Below are 26,151 nucleotides of genomic sequence, written 5' to 3'. Positions count from 1 at the left end.
CATTTATAAATACAAAGGTATTGAAAAGCTACAACACACCTAAAAATCAGAAGAATAAATCTTTCCAAAAAGGTTTAATGCAAAATGTTAGTACAAATGAGAACGAAGAAAAACACAACTGACATACCAAACAGAAATAAAGGGAGAATAAACTGGGATTCATGGTTGGCTATTGATGCAGGACTCTGAATATTACTTCACAAATATGAAACTTTTTCACAATTTTTTATGCTCCTTTGATTGCTCACAGGAAAAAAGAGCTTTTTCCAAGAAATTTCCCAGTTCCATGATCCTGGAGATATGTACACGTAGTACAGAATTTGTCTCAAGTTTGTAGTGTAACTGAGTTCAAGCCACACATAACAGGATTTTCTCTGCAGCCTAGTGAAGTAACTATAGACATGTCTATTGACTTCTGTGGCCTTTAAATCATGATATTTCAGTTCCAGGGCAGACCTGCTGGTGATACAATTAGGAACTGTAATTAAGAGGCAGACTCATTTGGTGTTATCCATGTCAAAACTAAAGTCTGTTTAAATAAAACCATCACAGCAGAGATTACAGCTCAAATTAACTGAGTTGCCTGTGAATTTCTCTCTTTCTTGACAAAGATTAAAAGCTTTAAGTATCACATTCAGAACTGCCTGGCTGTCTGAAGGCAGCACTTCATATTTCATAACTCATGTAGGATTCACATGTTCAGAAACAGGTATTACTGTGCAGGTGATATATAGATCTATTCCCACAGAAAACATTTCATGCTGTTCTCCAGAACTCTATTTTTGTCTAACTAATGTTGTACAATTTACTGCCTTCAGTAAATACTTCTGAATCTCATTTTCTGTCATAAGGAAAGATAAACTGCAAGCTCAAGGATGGATGAGAAAGAGCATAAAACCAAAGAAAAGGAGCATGAATCCTGAAAAAAAGAACTTATTACAAAATGTATGTTAGACAGAATGCATAAGCATTGAAACTGAAGGTAATGAATTTCAATTAAAACAGTCTGCAATAGAGAGCAACAGTGAATAATTACACAAACAAAAAATCCAAACAAATAAAAACAACCTTTGAAGCAGCATGTGGCAGGATGATATAACAAATTCTTCTGCATACAAATTACTGATAACAGTGCAAAATGTTTATTTATCATGGATTTAACGGACAAGATTACATACTGCAGAATACAGTCACGTCAGACCCTCCCACTGATCTGGAAACAGATTTAAAATAATTCTGCAGCAGAAGTAGCAAAATGAAATCACTTACTGTTAGTGTTGCATTGCTGAAACTACCTGAAGAGTCAGCCCTCTAGAAACATTTTCCTATCAATAACTGATACAGTTTCAGTCAGAGATACACCAGGGAAAGACAGGCCGCTGCAGCAGCTCCTTCCCACTTAGCCTATCCCTAGCACTTTTAGATCTCCTTCTTAACCCTTCTAGGTATTTTCTCTCTGTGTTTTGGGTGAAAAGACAAAGACACAATACATGCTATAAGAAAAGAATCCATTATTTCCCTCTTTACTTAGAGTGTGACAAGAGCTGTGGGAAGAAAGTCAGTAGGATTTAGTCATAACAATAAGCTGACAAGAAGTAAAATCTAAAAACAGAAAATGACTCAGTGACTGGAAAGAGATATAAAGGGCTATGAGCTACTGTCAGCAGGACAATGGTTTCTCCAAATGTAGACTTAAGAGGTCAAGATCACAATAACATAAGACACTAGCACAGAAGTAAGCTAAAGCAGAAGTTAATAACTTGCTGTAAGAAAAAAGGTTGTAATTCTCTTCCAGCCCTAGACCAACGAGCTTTGAAATCAAACCTATTTGGTACCAGTGAGGGCAGCATTACAATTTTATAGAACAATTTTTAAACCAAATGAAATCTTAAGTGAAGTGATGGACAGAGAAAATTCACTTCTTTTACTAGAATAACTTTTTCTGCAATATTCTGAAACCATTCATATTCCTTAAATTAGGTTGTTTTCTTCTGCAATGTCAATTTACATCAATAAAAATTGTTTTCTGACATCACTTCGCAAGATGACTTTTCTTTGTCATATTATTCTTTTACAGTAAGAAAAGATTGGTCTGATCTGACAGCTCAGTACATTTTAAGGAACTGTGGACGACAGAGGGTCTCTGACAATAAAAGGTTTGGAAAATTCTTTTGTTCAAATGGATTATTTCTCCCCACAGGAAAAAAAAAAAGAAAACAAAAAAAACAAACAAAAAACCCCACAAAACAAACAAAAGCCTACAAAAAAAACCCCACCACTGAAGACAACTGAAAAAATTGACTGCACTCCATTCTTTTGCATTAGTTTTGTAGCAGTGAGGCCCATCAGATGTGCCAGATAAAACTGACTGTACTGATACTGTCACACCTATCCTACAAAGATTGGTATTGTTGAAAGGTAGATTCTAGTGATAGGGAGAAGGATATAGTCACATAAAGTGTTGATAGTCCCACCAGCTGAAACATCAGCCTTTGGAAATCATATGCATGTAGAATGCAGATGGAAGCAGAATGTGTAAAGACTACAATGTATGTAAAAGATATTTCTTCTTACTTTCTGGTCTTTTAGTTTACAAATTGTGAGAGTAGATATTATCTCTGAACCACAGAGAATGTCTCTCTTGCTTGCCCATTCAAGTGAAATAGAAAATCAAACAAATATGCAGATTTGTACCATAAGTACAAAGAAATAAGGCTCTAAAAATTCACTACCTCTACCAGTTTGTTGCCATTTTCCCCAGTTCATAAAAGTATAGTTCTCCTCTTCACATAAAAAAACCAAACAAACACCAAACTTAAAAACAAACTAAACCAAAACAACAAAACAAACAAAAAACCCCACACACAAAGGATTAAGGCCTCTATTTCAGTCACAATTGAAACGGTACTTCTTCCAAAATTGAAGAAATTACTTCAAGAACATTGAATTAGTGGGAAATTATAGGAGGATACCCAGTGCAATTGAGAAAAACTTTCCTGCAGAAGAAGAGAACTGGGAGAGAAATTTGGACACCTCTCCTGAAGTCTCTTCCCACAGACAAGTTTTACCCACTGCTCCTCATAGGATCCTGGTTCAAGGTTTCTTACATCCAGCTGTTGCAGAGTCAGCTTGAACTGGACCATTCATCTATTATCCTCAAACAGCTAGAACTGCATTATGCATGCATGTCCCATGACTGAGAGGTATTTCTTCTTTCTCAATGAAACTAAATGGTCTGCTGACTATCTGCACCAGACATTCCCAAACACCTGCTCACAAAATTATATCTTCTTTTTCACCTCTCATAAATTTTATTTCATTTTTCTCATAAAACATCGAAGACTTGCTTCCTGTATGTGTTTGTATTCCTGAGTGTTGCTTTCGGCATAAAAAGGCCACAATGTCCCTTCATTTTCTCTTCATATCTAGAGGCAACAGAGGGAAGTAATATATAGGGTTTTTTAATTGACTGCTTGGGGTCATTAACTGCATAATTTTTCAACTGGTATCTAGAATTTCAAATCTAGCTCTGTATTGTTCCTTTGCTGGTCTTCTCTTTCTGCACTTGTGGATGGTGCTCTGGGTCAGCTCTGGGCTTAAGCTGAGATGCCAACTAAGCACCACACAGGCACCTGCTCACTCCCCAACCCCTCACTCTCCTGGGACAGGCGAGTAAATCAGAAGGGTCAAAGTATGGAAAGTTGTGGGTTGGGATAAAGATTGTTTAATAGGGAAAGCAAAAGCCACACACACAAGCAAAGCAAAACAACTAATTTATTAACCACCTCCCATGGGTGGGCAGGCAGGTGTTCAGCCATCCCCAGGAAAGCAGAGCTCCATCAGGACTAACAGTTATTTGGGAAGACAAATGACACCACTCCAAACATTCCCACCTTCCTCCTTCTTCACCCCTCTTTATATAAGCATGATATCACACATTATGGAATATCTCTTAGGTTGGTTGGGATCACCTGTCCCAGCAGTGTCCCCTCCCAGTTTCCCATACATCCACAGTCTCTTTGTCACTATGGCAGTATGAGAAGCAGAAAAGGCCTTGGCTCTGTGTAAGCCCTGCTCAGTACTAACAAAAACATCTCTATTATCAACACTGTTTTCAACACAAATCCAAAACATTGCCCTGGACTAGATACTGTGAAGCCAAAACCACCACAATATCCTACAAGATTCCCAATTCTATAAGTGCCTTTGCAATAGTTTTGGTTTGATACAGCAATGATTCCTGTACCTCCATGCTTTATTTTACTCATTGAACATCTCCTTTCCATCCTCAGAAACATTATTTTCAGTAAATGCTTCCCTTTTTTAAATGGCACAAAATGTACCAGACTCACGTTCTCAAATTATTCTTGTTCATTTTTAAGCAAAAAAAAAAACCCTTTTATTCAAATTAATGCCTAATTGTTAATGCTCATCAGTAATTTATAGTCTTTCAAAGACTTCAGGTTGACATAAAGGTAAGAAGTTAGGATATTATTATATACCTCTAAAAATCCCCATGAAATAAAATGTAATTAAAAGTGTGGTCTTTCCTGGGTGAATAAATTGCACATCTTTGAGATTTTTTTCATCAATAATTCATAGAAAGTGTTTTTGCATGTTTTTTCCACCCCCCAAGATAAGCTCAGAAGGATAAAACAATATAAGAAATTCATAGAAATTTCACGTTCAATGAACACTAAACACTTAACAACCAGCCACAAAAGCAAAGAAAGTGCAGACTTCCATCACATGCCTCTATTTGATATTTTTCAAGGAAAGTCCATTCTGAGCAAGCAGATAAGGGCAATTTCCCCATCAAATCTCGCAATCTTCTACCCTGTCAGTCCACTCACTTCTTATGTTCATAATTAGTATCAAGATCTTTGCCTCTTGATCTGCAAGAATTCGGTATTAAGCACCTGATTTCATTTTCTCATGCTATACTCCAGAGCTTCCACTGCACCCTATAGGGATATTACTGTGCTGGTTTTCAAGTGCTAAAAATAAAATAGACACATGTCAACCGAAGTACAAAGCTGAAAGAAACATACTTTAATGTAACTAAAGAAGAACATATTTAGCATTTTGCTACTAAGCAAGGATGAAAATAAACTTGCCAACACTCTGTGTCTAACTGAAACCTACACCCTACTCAGTTCTTTCTGCAGCATTTATTATATATGAAAGGTGAATTTAGTCTTTCTTTTATTCTGAAACAGTGACTGTTAGTACTCTGCTACTACTGCTGGCCAGAAAGGGCTTCTGAACTGCAGCGTAAAGCACTTCCATCCTTTTAGGCAGTCAGTTTTTCTATCAATTAACAATAACGTAGCCATCTAAGGTGCATTTGGGCAACGGTGCATATTAGATTTTAATCTGGAATGCTTCCAAAATCAAATACAAGCATAGAGTGGGAATTGGCAAGACACTCACTCCACAGAAAGTGAAAAGTGAGTCCAAAACCAGAATGTAGTTTTCTTTTGTCTTTCTTTCATTATTATTGTTAATTTGAGCTCATCATAAAGCAGTATTATTCCTGTGTCCCCAGAAATGAATGTTCATCTAAAACCTATGTGATGACATTTTTAAATATTGCCTTTGAAACAGCATAGACCTATATTTTCCACACTTTAAACTCTCTGCACTTTTATTTTTATCACTGGGGAAACAAGTACTACAATTGTATACACTGATCTTCATTTTGGAGATCTTACATTCCAATTAAACCTAATATTGAAGGCAAGAACAATTAAGTTTGCTGTATTTAGTCCTTTAAAACACAAAGGCAAAATTTATTCTAATATGTTAGAGGGGTTTATTGTGGCATATAGAATTCAAGGCAGAGCAAAAATTGATAAATGAGTATAAATTAATGGTAGTATTGTAAAACTATATTGTATAACTGTATTTACATTTAAGAGAGAAGGCAAGGAAAGAAACTGGGAAATGCTCTTAGCAAAAAGCTATTACTTTAACCCTTACAGAACCTGTAGGTTCCTGCATCCACCACCATGAAGAAGAATGTTCAGTAGACCAAGGCACTATGGAAGCTCCTGGTGTGAAAGAGCCTCTGGCTCCAAGAGGGTGTTACTGTGGAATGGGGAGATTTGCAACAAAACCCATCAGGTTCAAAGGTTGGCTGCTCCAGCATATCGTGTCACCTTTTTTCTCCCATATCCATTCAATTGCAAATGATTCCCTTACCCATCAGTGTAGTAGACATTAACAAACTCCATTCTAAATTTAAAATACATTAATATTTTAAATATTAAAGTTTAAAAGGTTCATTGGTTCCAGTAAACTTTCAAGGAAGCTCATAATGTCTGCAAAAGAAGTAGTTGCAAAGTACCATTCTGGCAGGATTTTACATAAGCATTAATGGAGCTCTAAAGAGCTGCTCATGCTTAATAAGGGCTGTTTGACTTCTGGCAGTAGAATTCAAATGGCCCTAATTAAGTTCTAGGTGTGTAGAAAATAAAAATGAATCTAAGGTTAAGTATTCTAAAGTTCACAAGAGTAAAACAAAATCCAGCTAATATCCTCCAATATGTGTGATGTGGTACCTGCAATGAAATGTCTTAACTTTGACAGTTTGTATGCATCTTTCCAAATAAAATTAACTTCCTCTTTAGGAAGATATGAACCATTCCTTCCCCACTCAGACCATTGCAGAGTCACTGTGTCAACTGTGGATGACAGAAATACCTCATCAAAAAGAAAAAGACTGGCAAGCATTCATCTTTTTCATCAGGGACTGATACAAAGCCTATAAAAAAATCAGACTGTTTATGATTTAGGATTGTCCCAAAAGCCACAACACTTCAAGGCAGTAATAACACTTGGAATTTTTGGAAGATATACAGAAACATATAGAAGTGAGAAATAAGCATGTCTTTACACTGATAAAATTATAGTACAAAAACAAAAAATATTAATAACTCACATATCAAGAAATTATCTTGCAACATGCTGCCAAGTGCATATTTTAAGACAGAATCTTTGTAAAAGTAGACACAGGGTAGCTTGGAAGATGTCATCGATTTCTCTATTTCAGACATTAAGATTTCACTTTGATTTCTTATTTTCTAAGGATTTACATCCTTAGATTAATGTGGTTTCATTTAGTATGAGATATCTGCAAGTATCTATTAAACGCAGAAATACGCCTTAACACAACATTAAAACAGCAGAAAGAAGAAAATTAATGAAAAAATTCCCAGAACATTAGAAAATGTGGAAGTTCAAGAAATTACTCATTTGCCATATTAATCATATAGAGATTTTTAAGATTTGCAGTAAATATCCACAGATGGAGATTCAAATCAAGAAATCATATTTCTATCATTCTTGATGCTGACAATTCAGAGCAAGCACACTCAACAGTCAGCATCAGTCTGCCACACTTCACATTCAAAAATATATTTATGGCTTTCATTATCAGCATATAGCATTATATACACTTTAGAAAAAATACAAACTACACAGAAAACCACAAGATAGCTTAGTGTCTAACTATTTGTTGATCAATTCACCTCCCAGTTCTTCAGCCTTGTCCACAACTAAATCTACACTGCCTATTTACCACTGTCTGTATTGGAAGAACATGGGAACAAACTTACTGTGATTGCAAACCTCAGCTTCAGATTACAAACATATTTGCTAGATTACTGGAATAATTACCTAATAACTGCTGACAGGCTTGATCTCCTGGCCTCTTCTAACACTCCCAGATTGCTGGGCAGATCCCTTTGGAAGTATATAGAATATACCCAAATCATCAGAAATCTAGAATGGGCGTGTTTTTCTAAAAAACAAACAAAAAATTGACAACCATTGTTCTAGGCTTTCTTGCATAATACTGTCAATACCTATAGGTAAAAACATATTCTTTCCTCATGAATATATAGCTCACATAATTTTCTGAAACTTTGTAACATTTTCCTCCAGAGAATCTTGCTTCAGAAGTAGTATTTCTACACGTCATCAGAGACATTATAGTAACTCATCACATAGGAAAACCCCTGGCATAACTGCTTCTGACATTTTTTTGTTCAAAGTAGCATTGACACGTATCTTATTTCTATTCAAACCCACATTGCAGCACTTAAAACAGGCAAAAGTCCTACAGATGCCAAGTCACTGTATATATTGAGATACTGTTAGAATTTGGGGGACAAGCAATTCCAATAGAGAAACGTACTTCTACTCTTTCAAGCATGGAAAGAACCAGCAGGATTTCTCTGAATATTATTTAGGTAGGTACTAACACCATGGTACATAAAATTAATGAGGGATTTAGGCAGAAAAGTATGCTGAATTGTGGGGTGGGGGTGGCAGGAATATGCATGTTTGGTTGGTTTAGAGGGGGGTTGAGAAAGCATTAAATCTAATTTTGGTACTCAAACTGCAAATACGTAAGAAAGGCACAAAAGCGATCAATACTGATTGAGACCATAAGTCAGTTTCTCAGAGTTTGGCAGTACGTTCAAATTCCAGGATCAATTGCTTTCCCCTTTTGCTTTCAATTATATGTGGTTTCAGCATCAGAAATTCAAAAGACCCCTCCGATTATGGGCTTCTAGCTAACCACAGAAAAGCACAGGAAGATATTTGATTTGCATCTCGAGAGATTTAACTTGTTCTACATTTCAGCCTCCACCGGGTACCACTGCCAAAAGACGATCCCTTTTTAACCTTAACTGGCTCTGAAGAGACCCGGCCGTACGTGCAACACTACCCGCATAGATGATGGAGTTCGCATGCACAAATTCGAGGGGATAGGGGCGAGAAGAAACAATTAATACCTTTAATCCTGAAACGCCTCCTGGCTCCCTATTCCTTACACTGCGACACGCGCAGTCATCCTCCCTCCCTGCGCGAGGGCTGCCCGCAGCGTTCAGGAAACTTCCCGAGGGGCCGCTGCCCTTGCCCCCGGACGGTCCCGCCGCACCTGCCCGTGGCCCCGGCGAGCAGCTCTGCTCCTCCTGCCCCGGGCCGTGCGGCACCCGGGAAGAGCCGGGGGCTGCCGGCACTTCCCCGCGCTCCCGTTACGGAGCATTGCCCCGAGCCGGGGACAGACCCTGCTCCGGCGCCCGCGGCTGCCTCGCAGCCCCGCAGCCCGCCCGGCCGGGCCGGGCTGCTCTTCCCCACGGGCGATGCTGAATCACGGCGGGCCGCCGCTCCGCCGCCTCTCCTCGGGGGCGGCAGCAGAGGCGTGGGGGAGCGCCCCACGGCTCCCTCACTCTCATCTCACCTGTCAGGGCGCGGGGCGAGAGGTCCCGGAGCGCTCCCGGTGCTGCCGGGCGGTGCGTGCTGCGCCTCACGGGCGGCGCGGCGCGGCGATTCCGGGAGCGGCGATCCCGGGGGGAAGCATCGGCGCCAGGCACGGGCAGGAGGAGGAGCGGGAGGTTACGGCAGGGAGCTGGGACAAACCATTCCCCGCGAGGGGGCACCGCCGGCGGCCAGGCGGGCGGGGCGGGGCGGGGCCGGACGAGTCCTCCCACACAGGTACGTGAGAGGAGAGCGCCGGAGGGCGGCGGGTGGTGTCCGCGGAGCGGGGCCCCTCGGCGCTGCGGGCGGGGGCAGCGCTGCCGGTCCGTCGGTGTGCCCCCCTCCACTCGCGGTGGAGCGGCCCGCGCCGTCTCGCTGCCCAGGACGCGAGCGGACACGGCGGCCGCGCGAGCAGCGCCCGGCCCGGGTCTCCGCGCTGGCAGCGGCCGCTCCCTCGGACCCCTCCGAGCCGGGGGACCGGCTCCGAGTGCGGGAAGCGCTTCGGGAGCGCTGCCGGGCGCTGCCGCGGGCCGGGGCGGGGCGGGCACTGCCCGGCCGAGGAGCCTCCCCGAGCCCCGCGGGGTGCGCCGGGGCCGGGGCGGGTGCAGCTGCCGGCGAGCCCCGCGCTCAGCCCCTGCCCGGCCCCGGCCCCGGCCCGTGCCCACCCCACTCCGTTCCGAACCGCGGTTTTCCTCCTCCCCTCTGGCCCGTAGGCAAAGGTTGCCCTCCCGTGCGCACAACCCGCTGTTTGGCACTCTGAAAGAGCCATTTCGGGCTCCTGACATACTTTGCATCATCGCATAAGGCATGTGACATAATCAGATATACGCATTAAAGAAAAGAGAGAAATATGTTAATTTTTTTTGTCAAAAAATTAAAAACTTTCCAAAAAATGTTAAGAATAGATAATAAAAGCCCAACTGAAATTTAGTTAATTATCTCAATAGATTAAGCAGTATCCTCAGCGTTTGTCAAGGTTAGGAGCCTGATTTACAAGCAGTGGATGTCACTGTGGCATTTGATTTAGGCTGAATTAGTTTGCCATAAAACAAGCTGTAATGTTTTTTTGACTTATTCTGGCTAAGCTTGGGTTTTCTTCTATTTTATCAATTAATTAATTTGTTCATAGTGTTACATTCTTACATCACACATTTCTCACCACCAGATATTTTTAAAACCAATTCCAGTCTAATCTTTTCTGCACAATCTCTTGGCTAAAGTAGGCCTTCCATGAGTATCTCTACTGATACCTTTCTACGGCAATTAGAAATTAATATATTCAGTCGGCTTAGTTTCAAGTTTTATTTTCTTTGTGAGAAAGAACTTGAACGGAGAAAGAAAGTTTCACGATATTAAACAATGTTCATTGAAAATTTAATTGCAACTTGATCAGCATTAAGTTTTTTGTTCTACTTTAACATTTTGCAAGGTAAGATGATACTTAATAAGAACAGATTGTGGGCTTCTTGCCAATACTAAAATGATTGTTTAGGACAGAAAGCCACATGAAAAGTCCTTTAGGACATCCTGGGGAGATGTCAGATCGTTTCCTTGTGTGATATCAATTTATAGCTTGTAAAGTTGAAGAATTTATTTCTTACAGACATTGTATTTTTCATTGGGTTTGATTACAGTTTATATTGTGGGTTTTAGTGATATGGAGAAATTATCATTTGTTTACCACTCAAGCCTTTGTTGAGCTTGTCAAAAAAAAAAAAAAGCAAAGATATAATTTCTACCCACAAACATGATGGAAACTCACATGCTTGTTTGTGTAGGTGAGGTGTTTGTAGTAACAGATCTAAATTTTAATGAGAGAAATCCTATGATAAAGTAATGGATCTAAGCTGGACCCCACGTAAGCATTCATTATTTTCACACAGCTGTGAGAAAGCTGTGTTACAGGATACTCCTAAGGAAAGGTTTGATTCTCCTTCCCTTAGTCACTTGGAATGCTGCCACTGACTGCAGATGAAACTATTTAGAAGCTCTACATGCAATGCATGTTATCCCTGGGTCAAAGCTTGCTTTGGGCCTACAGCTTTCTTGTAACTGTATGTCCACCTTTCATACCCTAAATCAGGTCTCTGTACTCTCAGGGGAGGCGCACACCTCTGCTGAGTGAATTATTTTATCCTGGAAAGAGCAACAAATCACAGATGGAAGTTTACGGTGAGAGATTGTACCCAACTGTTGCTTTATTCTTCTCAGGCAAACCTGAAGAGTGGCAGTACAATCGTGCCCTGCTCTGCTTCTGGCAGGCTTTTCCTGACACCCTTCCTTCCAATGTGCAGCTAATGCTTCCCCTTTCCAGAGGAGAACTGGTGGAAACACGTGTTGGTCTCAGGTGGGAAATCACAGCCTGTGATACAGGGGGCCAGTAAAGGCCAGAGCCTATCAGTATAAATGCTTTTTCTCATCTCCATTCCTAGGAGGCATTAGTGTTTTCCAGAACATGCTTTTAGTTGTTTCCCAGCAGCAGATCAGATTTACCCTTGTTAATGCGATCTGCATTCTGAATCACTCTGAAAGTAGATGGTACTCACTACCTCCATGTTGAAATATTAGAGCTAACCAAATGTAGTAAGAAACCAAAGCAGGGTATTAAATGCACAGATGCTTAATTAGGATCATTAAATAGAGTTTTATTTTTAATATTGAGCTAGTTTAAATATTGAACATTGATGCACTTGAGAACAGATGTGCCTAGATAATTACTGTAAATAGAACTAGTAATAAAAATACCTTTTATATGTCATGAAGATTATCTTATGAATTTCACAAATAAACAAACATAGGCAAAACAGAAAACCAGAGACAAGGAAGAATATTTTTTCTCTGAAATTACATATTTCTATGGATTTCCCAAGTTTTTTCGTATTTTTTTCTGTCCATGTCCCTTTAGGAATTTGTTACAGTAAAAGAATGACAGGGGCAATTGGATCAATTCTATCTTTCAGAGAAAGGTTGATGATTTATTTGAGCATAGTTCCTATTTCACCTTTCCTGTTACTACTAACAGACACCCTGAATAATTATGAGCACTGTAATGCTGTGTGTATGTGGTCCATCTCAAAAGTCAGTAAACACAATGTCTTCAGATTACAAAGAGGATAATTAAATTCTCTAAAGAACACTGGGCTTTGAACAAAGTCACAAAATAGGCTTTGAAATGTAAACCTATTTCTCCTGCCCACTCAACCATCAGCTTAGAAAGCTGCAATAGGATTCACTGTCTGATATGGGCCAGAAAACTTGAAGTTGCATTTTCCCTCTGCTACTGAAACAGATTCTATCTTTGTTAGCACTGGCAAATGCCAAAAAGACTTTAAAACATTAAAGCAGCAATCATGAAGTTCAAAAGCTTTGAAACAGAACAAGAATGTAGATGTATAATAGGAATAATAGCCAATCCCACCATTTTCTTCTGTTTGCACAACATTCACCTTAGAATATATTTATTAAATAGATAATTATGCTTTTCTAAACAGGTGCATTTTCCCACTTGCTATAAAGCCATGTCCAAACATAGTCTGTGCTGTCGATCCCCCCCTTTCTCAGTGTTGGACTAGAAACACTAACAATGAAGAAACAACTTCAGCTCAACTTCCCTCCCTATCCTATGTATTCCCTTAGGATTCTTGCTACAAGACTTCTCAGCCCATACATAGTTTTTATTTCAAAAAGCAACACCCATTTCTTTTATAAGCCATCTACTCAATGTGTAGGCAAAATCCATGCAACAGCTTCCCAGCAGCACCAACACCTGCTAATAGGAGATGGTGTTTCAGACAGATACTGCCAGCCTGCTTCTTATCTTCTCTCTCTTTAATCTTCAGAGTACTGTCTGGGATTATCTCCTGGAAATCAAATGCCCAGCAAGATGGCTTGTTATTTTTTTATATGTCAGCAAACATGCACTTGATTGAGTTCATTACTGCTGTAAATATCTTTTATTATATAGATCAATGTGAATTTACAAGCTGTAGCATTATGATATTGACATAGCATAGCATTTCATATACAATAACTTTTTATAGTCCTCATCACTCCAGACATGCTCTGGGTGAAATTCAGTACTGATGTAAGCAGATACCATAACACCAAGGGTATCCACAGAATACAGTCAATTACCCTCAAGCTTAATGGGGCCCCTTTAGTTCAGGCCATGTTTTGTTTGGGTCAACTCTGCACACAAGAGACACAGAACATAAGAAGGCACTGAATGGAAGTATTCACTGTGTCTGGGCTACATGCAGCAGTCTCAGTCTTCTGCAAATGAAATGAACATTTAAGACTTGAGATTTGTATTATAAAGATGCAGCATATCAGGAGACAGCAGGAGAAAGGCTGCTTGCTAAGAGAACATGAGGCAAGAGAGCTCCCACAATTCCAGAGAGCAGCCCCACAGTGTCCAAGCAAGGCAGACCTGGAGATGGTGGACAGACTCAACCAAGAACCCATATCATACAGCAATATCAGTGATAAGGCACGTCCAGGGCCAGGCCAGGAAGTCAGTCAACAGACAAGGATAAGGTCCAGCAATTACCAAGCAGATCTATCACAATAAGACAGGCCTAAATCCAGGCTGAGGAGGTACATGAGCCACAACTCTGTTGTGGCTCCACAGGGAACCAGCACTCCTCTGGCACTGCTATAATAAGAGCTAAGATTTCAGGACTGAACTTAAATAGAGCTCCTGAGCCCATGAGTATGGGGAGGTTCCACCTGAGGTTCATCAGGGCCTTTAAGACTTATTAATGCCCTCAGTGCCCTGACACAACGGGCTTTTCAGGAACCTTAGATTTTATTTATTTATTTTATTTTATTTGAAATTCTGTAGTACAGATTGTAGGATTTTACCTTTTGTATTATCTTGCAAAAGGAAGTTTTGTACTGCATATCTCATATTAACCAATATTTGTCTAGATAGGTGTATGAGATTTAATTTGGAGCGTAGAAGGAACTTCCTTGTTCAGCAGTAGAGCTTTGTTTACCCTTTCAATTAAATCTTGCTTGCTATTTACAACAGGAATTTCTGGTTCTAGAGAGGATAAACAACATAGGGGTTAACTTGCTGGACAGCTAAGAATACTTTGACATAGGGAACATTTTCTACAGGCTGAATAATCTCTATTTGCTCTAGTCCTGTAAATTTTAGAGACTGAATATTTGTTTCTATTGTGTAGTATTCACCAAGAGGAACTATTAACAAAAATTATAAAATAAACTGAAACATGTGGAATTAGGACTCGTGGAATAGCACACTATGAAATTATCTCACTGAGTGTATGTGAATTTCCATGCCAAAAAATAGCTCATGTCTTGAAATCTGTTTTATCCCTCTTTAAGATAATGATTAGGATGCAATGTAGAACAGATAGCCCAATATTAACAGTTACTTCTTTAAAGCACAGTGATTCTGTTAAAAATAAGAGTTTTTCAGTCAATGATCCAGAGCAGACAATGGCAGATTAGGGTCTGCTACAATCCAAGTCCCATCCTACTTCTATGTCAGACTAAAAGTCTACTGCAACACAGTAGAAGAAAAATGACGGTTCATATTTCGTAAAAAATGCACTGGAATCTGCAGCTCCATGAAGGTTTCACCATTCAAAGTTCCAGCCACAGTCACAAAGGATTCAAATTCACATTCAATTTAATTGTTCTGCATTTTACCCTATTTTGACTCATTTATGTCTTCCAGTTACTCTGTTCTCATCCGAAAGACTAAGTAAGACTTAAGATGACATGAATTTGGATTAAATAAGCAAAAATTGTTTTACCTTCCTTTTCTTCTTTCAGAAAAATTGAAGGGAAGAATGACATTCACAGAATTCAACCAAAACTTCCAAATAATTTAATATTCAGTTTAGTCTAAAAAAGTTACTACTTCAGACATTTTCATCATCTAATCACAAACCCACAGGTTTTATATGTGAAATAATAAGAGATTTTCATAGCTAAAAATTTAGAGGTATATTTTTATACTGAATACAAGTTTTGTAGAGCTACAATATTAACACAAACTAAATGGAGATTTTAATCTTAAATATTAGAGACTTAAAATGGAGTTCCAAGTTAATTTGTTTTCATCTATGACCAAGTTCACCTGCCTACATATTTCCCACAGCAATTATTCCATAGACAGCAATAAAAGGGAGGGATATAACATTTTAAAGCCAGAAAAGCACTCATGTAATAAATTAGATTACTACTTTTAACAATAACATACAGCAGCAATAGTAATAATTTTCTGAAGCAACTTGCTGTATGGAAACACTGCCAGGAGAGGAGGCAAACCAGATAAACTTTTAATCTCATTTTAAAACATTATCTGGGAGGAAAAATGAGTTCTGAAGTATCAGGGACACAGAACTCCCAGATGGTTTTGTTGTTTTGAGGTTTTTTTATTTCTTCAGAATTCTGTATAAGATAGAACTTGCTGTTTCATATCAGTAAGAATAAGCTTTGAAATATTTATCAGCTAGCAAATATATAACCCCTGTATTTGTCATGTCTAATGGCAACTCATATTGCAAAGGGTAACATTTTCCCTCTTATTTGAATTTCCCCAGTATTTTTAATTAACTTTCTAAAAGGTTTTTCACCTTTCTAAAGCTATCACCACAAAAGGCACAATAAAAGCACATTATCAAAATAAAATAAGTGGCATTGTCACTTATGTATAGTCAGAGCATTCTTTCTGATATTCTTCTTTCATTAAATATAAACATTTAATCAGTAAATACTTCTATGACAACAGGAGGAAATAAAAAAAGAAAAAAAGCTGCTGACAAAAAACATGTTTATTTTTGCCATATATCACAGATTAAAATTGACTCTAAAAGCATAAAGCATTCAAAAAGAAATGTGCACAGTAAGTCTGTGCACAGCTGTGTGTCTGCTCATACAGGTGTGGTTACACAGGATCTGTCTGTCCCCAAATAACCCAGTTTCTCTTCAAGGTCCTCAGCTTTTTTGAAGACCACGAATAGTTCCACTGATGTTTGCAGGGGTTGTCCCAGGCAACCAGATAAAACAGAGAGATTTAAAGGGACCTACCCTGACTGTGCTATAGTCTCCAAAATCACCAAGAAAGGAACTCTGCAGAGCGCCCTGCCTGTGGAGTAACAGAGCCTGGGGTAGGAGAACTCTGTGAATTTTTAGCAAATCCTTTGGTACAACTGCTTGTTATAGCAAAGAAACAAAAGACTACTACAATTATACTTTACCAAGACATTTGGAGTTTAGTTTCAGACTATGGATTGTAATTTTTTTCTATATAACAGATAATATTAACATAATTTACATTTCCTTATTATCTCATTACATTTTTCTGACCAATAAGTAATAGTGGCAACATTATTGTGTGATTATGACTTATTATTTCAATTATGGTAGGAAACAGAGACCCCATTTAAAATTAGACCCCTATTGTGATGCAGCTCTCCAAACATATATTAAAAGATGGTGTCTGGACCAGAAGTCTGCAAATTACTCCACTCAGAGCCATCAGGGAAAGGACAGCACCACATTGGAGCAGACATAGGCAGGGATGGAGATGAGCCTGGACTGTGCATGTATTGGCAAGACTGTAACAAAATCACAGGTTCTCCTAGCCATAGGCAACACTTTCTTTCACCAAGTGAGATAGGTTACTATCTCCTCCCTTTCTCTTTCTGAAAAGATCATATTGAATATTTTTCTATTACATGAGGCAAGTTCTACAATTCTTCCATAATTATTTAATCTGTTCTCCTTTCTTCTGCACATGTATGTGCTCCAATTTTCCTGGCTTCATTTTCCTCTCTCTGCCATTTTCAAACCTTCTTTGGTGTCCTGCACTATTTCATTCCTTTACTGCTCTTCTCTCCATGGCAGGGTGAAGGTTCCCTGCCCAGGGGTCCCTGCTGCTCTGCCTGTACCTCCTCCAGCCTTTCTGCTCCCTCGTCCCTGAGATTCCAGCTGCCATCAGACTGCTGCTCTCTAGCACCACTGAAACTTTCAGAATCCGCTTCCTTCATCCAACTGTCTAACCCTGAGACTTGTGGATGAAAAAGCACTGCATAAATGGTAAGTATTGGCATTGATCGTGTTACTAATACTTGCATGTTAAAGGATCAATATACAAACCATTTAGCTCCTGCTTCAAACAGCCAGTGAATAGAAAAAATCCTTCTCTTGTCTTCCTTATGGAAAGTGTTTTAAACTGAAGGAGAGTAATTGCAGCCTGGATTTAGCATTTCTAAGAAATTATAGGGATAAATTATTTAGTCAAGGGAACCAATTCTAACATGTCTAACATACCATCCTATGGTAACTTTGACAGAATGAATGTGGCTATTTATACTCTTTGTCTTTTCGATAAGTTGTTGGACCGTTATTGCAGAAATGAGAGAGGAGGCAAGTAAAGTATTTTCTTTGAGATAGTTTAAGAGGAGTAACAGGCACAAAACTCGAAAACCCACCCAGACCCTGTGTTGCAGGGAACATCTTGATGTCACTGGCAGCAAACTTCATTTGAGTATGAAGAAATCAAGATTTCATTTGGGACTTCACAAAAATATTTTCTCCTCAGCAATGGCTTTTATGGCCTTTGTCCCTGCTTGTGTGTGCCAAAGGATGAGAAATCTGGTTTGTTTTTTCAGTAATGACCAGGAAGGGCCTTGGCTGATTTAGTCATTCCTGCATCTTTGTTCAATGCTATTAGTGAAAATAAGATTTAATGTACCAAATATTTGGAGGAGAAAAGGGATGCTGAACACCACCAAACTGTGCTGCTGAATTCCATCAGGTTTGTGAACTCTTACAAAATAACAACTCTGGTAGTAAATCTGCAGTACAGTGATGGGAAAGGGCAAGTAAATGGAACAAGGTGGGAGAGAGAATGTAAGTAAGTGAAAGGGATAGAAAAAGGGGAAAGAGGAGTGTGAGCCTAATGAATGAAGTCTTTGGGGTACAGAAAAGGACATTTCTTGGGAAGGAATGGAAATGTCTTCTGTTAGCAATAAAAAGAAGTAAAACTAGGAGGAACAAAAAAAATTATATTTAAATCGCAGGATAACTTTTATTATCATAAAGTAGACAGAAGGCAACATTCCTGAGGGGAGATATCAAAGGACAAAAAAGCAGCTATTTCAAGTGTTCTACACATAAAATCCCATCACCTCTGAGTTAAAATGTTGCACCTGAACATAACAAATAAGTGCAGACATTATCCTAAAGCAAGTCAGATTTCTACAGATCTTCTGTTAGAGCCCTTGTTTGGTTGTTTTTACATGAAATTATTTGAGAGGAATTACAGCATTGGAAATGAGAAATGCTTAAGGATAATTTTTATATGTAGACACTGGGAATTGGTCTACTCCGGAACTCTCTCTTGTAAATGTGATGATTAAAATCATAATACTTAATATCAATTAAAAAGCCCTGTCTTCCACGTTCATGTGCAAAAACTGTATTTCACGTGGTTACCATCTTTTAATATGGATTTTAAAAAAAAGTTTCACTGGAAGCACTGCATTTATTTCAACTATTATGAGAAAATTACCTCAGCATTTCAGATGTGAAACTGAGCTAAAAGAAAATCTGGCTTGGATTAAGTGCAAATAGAAGTCAAAGTTCTCTGTTTTGTAAGATTTAAAAAAATGCTTGAAAACATTCAACTTCCCTTTCTTGGTGAATCAGTCATGCATCTACCAAATACACCGAACATCTACTAATATGAAAGCACATTCTGCCAATGGCTTCTCAGATCGTGGAGTTGAGAGGGAAAAGCTTTTACATTTACATTTGCATTAATACTTGAAATAACCACTTCTTTGTGCTAATGAGGATTAATATGTTCTACTTGGCTAGCACCACAGATATTTCTTCTTCTAGCTTTGGCAGTCAAACACAAACCAAAACCAATCTAAAAGTAGTAAATTAACTTTATAAACTGTTTTCTTAGCTGCATTTTTTCATATGCAAAGTGGCTTTTACCGTTTGTTTCTTGTATGGATTTTTTCCAACAGATTCTCACCTATGAATATGATAATATTTTTCCTTATTATTTCTCCTAATGAAAGGTTACTGGTCTAAATGTTCTTTCAGAGATTTAGCTTTCTGACTTAAAACTATGAGGAAAAGGCACTGCAGACACAAACGATTAAAGAATATCTACTGAAACCCTCTGAGCCTGGAACGATTCCTCATTTATGGCACTAGCAATAAAAAGAAATCAAGAAAAGACACTAAGAAGAAATGGAAGCATTTAAAGGTTCAGACTCTGGCAATACCAGAAACTACTGGAAAAGAAGGCAAGAACTTCAGTGTACATCTGGAAGCAGTAAGTGTTTATTAAAAGCAAGTCTATCAGAAGGAGGTTTTCCTTCTGAAAATAGCAAGAGCTCATGCATTTGGCATATTTAACAGTTCTGAGAAATCCAAGAGAAGGAGGATATTCATGAAGCTGTTCCCAAAAAAAAAGTGTTGCATTCTAAATAAAAACGAAGCATATAAATGCCATTTGCTTTGATCCTTAAGGTTTAAAAGCATCTTATACTTTATAAGATTGGGGTGACAATTTTACCTCCTAGAGGTGTATGATAAAGCATAGCATTAGCCAGCCTTAGGGTAAGAGCTAGTCAAGATTTGCATAATGGAAAAGAATTTAAAAAACCCTTTCACCTTTAAAAAGCCACTGGTTTTCAACAGAAAGTGGAGCAAATAATACAGAAATAGACTCCTGGGAGAGGCAGATTCCAGATGAGGCAATTTAGAATCCACCAAGATATTAGCACTTGAATAAGTGTTGGACTGGACAGTGTTTTGGAACCTTAGATATTACCAAGTGCTCAAAATACCATAAGACACACATATTAGAAGCAGAAAAGCACACAGAGATTGAAATCACGAGGAAGGAATAACAACACAAATAAAGCAGATGGAAGAAGCTGAACATTAAGCCAAAGCTTGTATTAATTTGGCTGCAAATGCCAGGGGTCTGAACCATGAACAAACTGCATGTTGCTCCCTTGGATCACTGTTTTCTTTAAAATAGAAGACACTTGCAGCAAAAGATGGTGTGTGCAAAAGAAATAATAACCATGACAGCAAATGGGACATCCTGCCTTCAGTGAGGCATATGTGCTCAACTCCCAGTATTTCTAGGAACTGTGCTAAGAGGAAATCAACAGGCTGTAGAAAGACAAGTGGGTAGAATTACAGGTTTATGAAAATTATTTTTTTTCTGTTTAAAATATATGCTTCTAGAAATAAATAATAAACCAGGAAAACCATCTTAGATTGTTTTCCTATTTTTAGATGACACTACTAAAGATACTACAGCAGAAGAGCTGATTATGCATTAAGAACCTTTTTAGCTAAACTTTTTTATGCAATACAGTGAGAGTGGGACACAGTTTAGAGGACATACATTTGAGCAGAATATAGTAAAGCTTAGATGTAGGTGTGTGACTTACTTCCTCATCATTCCTCACTTACTGGATGCAGAGTATATACAAAAGCTTGGTGAACTCTTTGTGTGAACTCTCCTAGTCAGAATTTAAATGACCTTCAGTTAACCCAGCATATTTCACTTCCAGAGTGTTAGGCTAAATTGAATTAAGGTCATTTTTAATTCTGAAGAAAAATAGATACTGAAGCATTTAATATAGTTTAGTCTACTTTAAATTAACAGCTGTAATTAACTTGGAGATCTCTGTAGAATCTCTTCTCTCTGAGAAGATAAATTAAAAAACACTACTATTTTTGTTTTTAATCTTTATTCTGTAGAAGGTGATTCAGAGTCTCAATATAAAGTAAGAACAAATAAACATCAGTATAATATTGATCCCCTCTCAATTATGGTAAGCATGCAGATAATTAAGTCAACTACCCTGAAAGTGGTTTACTGTATAGGTTTCTAAACAGCTATGCATTTTTAATAACTCAGACTACACCAGTAGTCAAATTTCTATTCAAATCTCTGTGAATAAACTGGAATCTAATGTCAGACAACTATATAATCAATTTTGATTTATGTTTCATTCCTTCTATAATTCACATGCAGCAATACAAGTATGTTGCTAAAATACTAAAAATACAAGAAAAAATGTGTAATTGTTTGTTTGTTTGTTTTCCTCTACTAAATATGTACAAAATCAGTTTTTCATAAATGCAGCAAATCGAGACAATGTAAAATATCTTGCTTTTCTTAGGTTGAGGAACATACCATGGACTTGAAAGACCTGGACCACCTGTGTAGAAAAGCAAAGGACTTACAGAATCATAGCATTATTTAGATCAGAAAAGGGCCTTTAAGATCATTGACTTCTCTTAATGTAAATAAGGAAATTTTTCAAATTAGCCTGATGGCAGCTGGATCCTACAACAGGATCACAAAACCAGTTACATAGACAGGTCAGTGTGAATCTTCCATAACAGTAATTAGCAATTTCTTCTGAATCACAAATTTACAGACAGTATCCTCTACAAATATGAAATAATCTGCAGAACAATTATAAACAACTGAAAAAACTGCTCCTTGGCCGATAGCAAGAGGCGACACCCACTCTGCTGAATGATTGGAGGAGATAAAGACCAAGGACTGAGCAGCTGGACTTGCCCATTAAGGAAGTCTATAGTTTATCTCTGAAAAAAACATGTCTACTCAGCACCACATTGATCATAAGAGGCATCTGCCACCTCCTCCAAATGAATATGTAGCCCCCATCCATAGAAAATTTGATAAAATGCTCTCTTGCCAAGGGCCAATACTGACAGAAAAAGCATAGTACCTGTTTCATTAGAGAAGATTTAAAACATCAGAAAAAATCCCACCTTGCAACTTTCGGGCTCTTAAGAGATTTGTGGTGAACTGTAATTAAAAATCAATAAGGGGATACATAAAGCCTTTGCTTTCATGTTTATATGGGGCTTTTTTGACCAGTGGCTATCTTGGGAAACATTTGGGAAACATCCCGTGCCAAGAAGGAAGGGTGGCAGTGGTGAAGTGTTGGCTGCTGGAGTAAACTTTCTTTGGAGCTTTTTGCTCTAAGTCTACCTAGTCATGTTGAAGAAAGCCCAATTTTCCCTTAATTAAGACTCCCTCCTTTGAACCAAAATGTCCTTCAAAATTATGATGTGTGGAACACTTTCCTGAGGCTCCAGATTCCATTTGGATTCACAGTTGAAGGGCATTGAAGAACATTTTTCAGGAGATCTGGCAGAACAAGTTCTTGGGCAAGTTGCTTTAATTTCATCATGGATTCAGGGGCTGGCAATCTCAGATATTGTGGAAACATGATGTAAGACATTTTACTCCTCTCCAAGTAGGTGGGTCCTCAACAGGAATTTGGCATCAATAGAGTTGGCCTTAGCTGTACAAGGATGTAGTTTATTGCTGTCTGTGTAGCTGGTACAGGGAGCAGAGGAAACTGCTGTACTCCTGCTTTCATCGTTTCCCTTAGCACGCCTACATGACATAATTGATATATTCTTGGCAGGTCTGAAATTATGCTGCAGTGATGAATATTCCTGTTTCTGGGTCAGAAGCTGTAAAATTTGGAAAATATCTTCCATATTCACAAAGAGATACATATGCTTCTTGGCACGTTAGCAACCTGCTAGAAAAACATCCCACGCTGGCAGAGCAGGGGTTAGCTGAGAGCGGGAGATGTGCCAGTAGCCTGGAACAACCCGAAAGGAAAACAAAGAGTTAAATGCCAAATATATCAGAATGTTTAGGAGCAGAGAAGGAGGCTGCCAGGGGTATTCAAAGATGCAGGAATGTGGGATTTTGGGAAGAGCAGACTAATTTGGTATGCAAGCCCTGCAGTTTACAGGCACTCCTGCAATGCTAAGGCAGGCTGGCCATAAAGAGAGAACTACAACTAAGGCAGGTACATATTCATAACCTGAGCAGAGCCTACACCCTCAGGGTAAGAATTATCAGGGCAGATGGGCAAAGCCATCAATCTGTATATGCCAATCCCTTGCAATGCAGGCACACCTTAAATGTGAGAGAAGAAAATGAAGATGTGTAATGATTTAAATTTAGTAACTTGTTTCAAATATGTATTGAAAACAACTGCTGTAGTTGCTACAGAAATGCTGCTGTATCATCTAGAAATCAGAATTATTATGGAGTGAAATGATATGTGGCTCCAGAAGTAATTACTGTATGAACAGGTGATTTCTACTAAAAGCACATGAGTCTTTGATCTAGCAGAAATTTATCTTTTCTGTCCTGAAATGATCCTCTCATTTTTAGTTCTAAGTCTATATAGAGTAAAATATGTGAGTTTCATGAGGGAACTATACCTCTGCTACAGAGCTTTAGGCTTTATCAGAGAATAAGACTGGTCTTACTAGGATATTCCTAATTGATATGTCCCAACAAATATGTAGACACATGGATGAAAACTTGCTGGGAGTCACTGAAACTACATCATTAAAGGTGTACAGTTCTAAAACTGCTGAGCTGAGTATAGATATTTTTTAAAATCTCATACAGATCAGTAAATGAAATTTGAAAGTTTTTGATTGCAGTCGTAGTGAAATATTTTAACATAACAAACATTTTTCATATTTGCATGATTTGATTTTTGAATCAACTGAGTTGAAAGACAACAAACTACTTTTGTATGAGCAGTGATATCAGGCATTTCAGCATAAAAGGATTTTATGTAAGAAAACTGAAGATTAGAGCTAGAATAAGTTGACAGTCTGAATGCTAAGTAATTATATATCTATAACATCTATAATCTATACTACACTGGTATGCTTTGCAATTAATAAACGAATATTAACTTATTATTATAGCATAACTTGAGTAAGTGGTGTGAATGATAATACAAATGTCCAGTCCTAAGTCCTTGTTTCTGTTATCTTCACCTAGATGTGTAATGCTAGGACCACAGAAATGGTTCATTTATTGTTTCACAGCACTGTTGACTTATATTTGTTATATTTCTGATTAAGAGAGCATTTATGTATATGCATTTATGCAAATCCATCAGTGCTCCATGTGCATTCACACCATGAGCTTTTTAAAGAACCAGTGTCATTGCATTGGTGCACATACATATATATATATATGGGTGGTGCTGGACGTGTATATGTAGGATTTTACTGGAGTACATGCAATGACCAACTGATCCTTTTCCACTAAATCCCAAAAGGCAATAATGACTATTAGACCTTGGTGGATCCCCACATATGCAGCCTATGCAGCATAATTTGCTAGTGAAGGGATGAGCTGTAACACCAAGAATATGCTAAAGATGCTGCAGCATATCTCATTTGTTAGTGATGCTGCTGCTGTCTTCTCAAGGATATCAAAATGCCTGTCAGCACCTGGACGAAAATCAGCTGACTCAGACTCAATCGGGCCAAAATGAAAATGATCGCTGGAGTGTGGAAAAATGGTTAAAACTGAGATAAGATCTTTACCTATCTGATGTAGGATCTTCAGATATTTATTTAAACACTACAGCATCTCAGATTTCTGTTTTTTGCCATTGTACGAGTGACCCAAATCATAGATGACAGAAGTACCCTCTCCTTTTCCCATGCTTAACTTCTCCTCTGGGTGCAGATCTGGCCATTGCAATCTCCATGCCCTTCCTCGGCAGAGGGAATTACCGATAACTCACTGAACCTCTGGGTAAGCGCCTACAGAACGCAGATTCCAGCTTTGGCAAAATGAAAAAGTAGCAGCTTCAATAGTAGCAGCTTGACTGCCTCCAATGGTTTGCAGGTTATTTCCTCACTATGTCTAAGTCTTCTTTCCAATCTTCAAAGCAATAAAGACCTGGCTTCCTCAGAGACTGCTTCTTTACTCACAGAAACAAAGGTACTCCCCTGAAGCAAGCAGTATCACACAGATAAGGATAATGCAAGTGTAAAGGTGAAGAAAGTCAAGAGAAAGTCCCTTAACTGAAAAGTTCATTGATCAAACCTCAAACTGCAATATATCAAGATAATTCCAATAAGTGTTCCCAAAACTTTGTAGTTCTATTATCCAGGCAGCTTGTACAACTATCAAAGCAGAGCCACACACTGGCTAAATCTGCCCAGTGTTCACATGCAGTGTGCTCTGCTGCACAGTCTCAGGTGACTGGAAATTTCCTAGAAGTATCTGCTTTATTGTGTATTAGTGTCTATGTATAAAATCTTGCCTTCAAGAGTAAGGGAATTCACTATTAGGCTATGACAGCATGTGCTTCACACGCAGGCAGCCCACACAGTGTTGGGAGAGGATTTTGATAGCCCCTCTGTGAAGGATGGTAGCTGGGACGGCTGCAGCCACAACAATCCCTGCAGCCTTGGGGAAAGAATGCTGCCAGAAAAGGCTGGGTATCATACATTGTCCTGGCAGAATATATTGTTTGTGATCCATAAGATTAGAACTTCTGTTCTCCAATCTCCTTACTTTAAGGCAAAAAAGTAGAGCTTTTTTTGATAAGCATTTCCTTCCAGAGCTAAAACACCCAAAGCATTTCATATGGTAAATATATAAAGAGAGCTATCATCAACTTGAAAGTCACAATACCGCTTGAAAATGCGTAGCTGTAGCTATTTATGATGGGTGGCAGCTAAATGGGGGGGGAGGAAAAAAATCTTTCCTGGCAGCCCGCTTACTTTCTACAGTTTTTTTCTATAGTCTGATGAGCCATGTAAAAACAGCCAGCGAACAGGCGGCAAGTGCGAGTTCGCTGCCGTCCGCCGCGGGGTGCAGGCCCGGCGGGTGTCCCGGGGGATGCTCGGGGGCGCGGGGCGGGCGCAGCCGCAGGGCCGCGGCCCGCGCGGCCTCCCGGGGTCACCTTGGGCGCTGCGGCCTCGCCCCCACCGCGGCCGCTGCCCCGCGGGCGGGCTGGGCCTGCCCTGCGG

At 39.0% G+C, this 26,151-nt stretch overlaps 1 protein-coding gene and 1 long non-coding RNA gene across 7 annotated transcripts in view; one reads left to right on the top strand and one right to left on the bottom strand.

Annotated features, from left to right (window-relative positions):
• The window catches only part of TTLL7 (tubulin tyrosine ligase like 7), a 62,015-nt gene extending 52,671 nt beyond the window's left edge, over positions 1 to 9,344 (bottom strand). For 3 of the 5 annotated variants that reach the window (XR_011698610.1, XM_071564834.1, XM_071564837.1), the window contains exon 1: positions 9,254 to 9,344. The gene's annotated coding sequence lies outside the window, so the exon portion shown is untranslated. Of the gene's footprint in view, positions 1 to 7,680; positions 7,805 to 9,253 lie in introns of all 5 variants that reach the window. The other 2 variants (XM_071564835.1, XM_071564836.1) reach the window with 2 other exon arrangements.
• LOC139676168 (uncharacterized) lies at positions 9,307 to 25,084 on the top strand. 2 transcript variants are annotated; one of them, XR_011698611.1, is made up of 5 exons: positions 9,479 to 9,507; positions 11,482 to 11,617; positions 17,155 to 17,346; positions 19,369 to 19,603; positions 21,477 to 25,084. It is a non-coding gene; the product is annotated as an uncharacterized lncRNA (long non-coding RNA). The 2 variants fall into 2 exon arrangements; XR_011698612.1 differs by lacking the exon at positions 11,482 to 11,617 and having other exon boundaries at positions 9,307 to 9,507.
• Positions 25,085 to 26,151: the final 1,067 nt, after the last annotated feature.

Source organism: Pithys albifrons, chromosome 10 (assembly GCF_047495875.1).
Source record: "Pithys albifrons albifrons isolate INPA30051 chromosome 10, PitAlb_v1, whole genome shotgun sequence".
NCBI lineage: Eukaryota > Metazoa > Chordata > Aves > Passeriformes > Thamnophilidae > Pithys > Pithys albifrons.
This window is presented reverse-complemented; position numbering and strand designations above follow the sequence as displayed.